The sequence below is a fragment of the Amblyomma americanum genome, chromosome 6 (genome assembly GCF_052857255.1).
Source record: "Amblyomma americanum isolate KBUSLIRL-KWMA chromosome 6, ASM5285725v1, whole genome shotgun sequence".
Lineage (NCBI taxonomy): Eukaryota > Metazoa > Arthropoda > Arachnida > Ixodida > Ixodidae > Amblyomma > Amblyomma americanum.
This window is the reverse complement of record NC_135502.1, coordinates 152,123,311-152,125,810: the sequence shown is the minus strand read 5'-3', so window position 1 is coordinate 152,125,810 and position 2,500 is coordinate 152,123,311.

Here is a 2,500-nt window from a genome sequence, read left to right as displayed (position 1 = left end):
CTGTCTGTCTGTCTGTCTATCTATCTATCTATCTATCTATCTATCTATCTATCTATCTATCTATCTATCTATCTATCTATCTATCTATCTATCTATCTATCTATCTATCTATCTATCTATCTATCTATCTATCTATCTATCTATCTATCTATCTATCTATCTATCTATCTATCTATCTATCTATCTATCTATCTATCTATCTATCAAAGCGCGGTACGTGCTGGAGTCTCGAAGCAAACGTCACTTGCTTGATATTAAGGCATTTGGAAGGAATCATACCCGAGGCATGATGGTTGTACGGGCAGCAAGACGGCCAAAACATGCGCAATGAAGCAAAGGGGGTTCCTGAGCACTGTGTTCGATGTGCTGCTGCCGAGCTCACTGGATGCAGGCTGCGATGAGGAGCATTTTATATAGGCGACGATGTCTCCGTGATATGACGTCCCCATAGTAATGGCGCAGTCGCAAAAATGGTGTTGATGGGCACGCTGGGGTGGTTAACCAAGCAAAGTGCGGAACGTGCTGGAGTCTCGAAGCAAACGTCACTTGCTCGTTATGGAGGCAGTTGGAAGGAATCATAACCGAGGCATGATGGTTGTACGGGAAGCAAGACGGCCAAAACCTGCGGAATGAAGCAAAGGGTTCCTGAGCATTGTGTACGATGTGCTGATGCCGAGTCCACTGGATGCAGGTGGCGATGAGGAGCACCTTATATAGGCGACGATGTCTCCGTGATGTGACGTCCCCATAGTGATGGCGCAGTCGCAGAAACAGTGGTGATAGGCACGCTGGGGTGGTTAACCAAGCAAAGTGCGGTATGTGCTGGAGTCTCGAAGCAAACGTCACTTGCTCGATATAGAGGCAGTTGGAAGGAACCATTACCGAGGTGTGTGGTTGTACGTGTGAGCAAGACAGCCAAAACCTGCGCAATGAAGCAAAAGGGGTTCCTGAGCATTGCGTTCGATATGCTGGTGCCGAGCCCACTGGATGCAGGTGGCGATGAGGAGCATCTTATATAGGCGACGATGTCTACGTGATGTGACGTCCCCGTAGTGATCGCGTAGTCGCAGAAACGGTGGTGATAGGCACGCTGGTGTGGTTAGCCAAGATATATTGGTCGCCGTCGTTTCTACGACTATGATTCTCTCTTGGCAGACCTCAATATGTCTACCCAGGCGACAGGCGACGCATGCGTGACATGCAGTTTCTGCAAAACGTCTTGCGCGGTTACATTAACTGTGGGACCTTACTGATGTCGCTGAATTTTCGTGTGCCGCATGCAAAAGCTGCAAAATGTTTCGACACATTTTATCCCGATTTGCACGCCATCTGTCCAATGACTCGTTTACAAATCTTATATAACAAAACGTTTAATGACATTGACATATTTGCCTAATTGTTGTTTTTGTGCCTGCTTTTAAATCTTTTGAAGTGGTGTTTTTGATGTATCTGACCTAGTGTGCGCTCGTTTAGGCCACTTGGCTGTTGAGGCACACTCAAATAAACTTATCTATCTATCTATCTATCTATCTATTTCTCTAGCTATCTATCCATCCATCCATCCATCCATCATCTATCTATGTATCTATCTATCTATCTATCTATCTATCTATCTATCTATCTATCTATCTATCTATCTATCTATCTATCTATCTATCTATCTATCTATCTATCTATCTATCTATCTATCTATCTATCTATCTATCTATCTATCTATCTATCTATCTATCTATCTATCTATCTATCTATTTATCTATCTATCTATCTATCTATCAAAGTGCGGTACGTGCTGGAGTCTCGAAGCAAACGTCACTTGCTTGATATTAAGGCAGTTGGAAGGAATCATAACCGAGGCATGATGGTTGTACGGGCAGCAAGACGGCCAAAACATGCGCAATGAAGCAAAGGGGGTTCATGAGCATTGTGTTCGATGTGCTGCTGCCGAGCTCACTAGATGCAGGCTGCGATGAGGAACATTTTATATAGGCGACGATGTCTCCGTGATATGACGTCCCCATAGTGATGGCGCAGTCGCAAAAACGGTGTTGATGGGCACGCTGGGGTGGTTAACCAAGCAAAGTGCGGAACGTGCTGGAGTCTCGAAGCAAACGTCACTTGCTCGTTATGGAGGCAGTTGGAAGGAATCATAACCGAGGCATGATGGTTGTACGGGAAGCAAGACGGCCAAAACCTGCGGAATGAAGCAAAAGGGGTGCGTGAGCATTGCGTTCAATGTGATGCTGCCGAGCCCACTGGATGCAGGCGGCGATGAGGAGCATCTTAGATTGGCGACGATGTCCCCGTGATGTGACGTCCCCATAGTGATGGCTCAGTCGCAGAAACGGTGCTGACAGGCACGCTTGGGCGGTTAAGCAAGCAAAGGGCGGCACATGCTGGAGTCTCGAAGCAAACGTCACTTGTTCGATATGAAGGCAGTTGGAAGGAATCATAACCGAGGTATGATGGTTGTACTTGTGAGCAAGACGGCCAAAACCTGCGC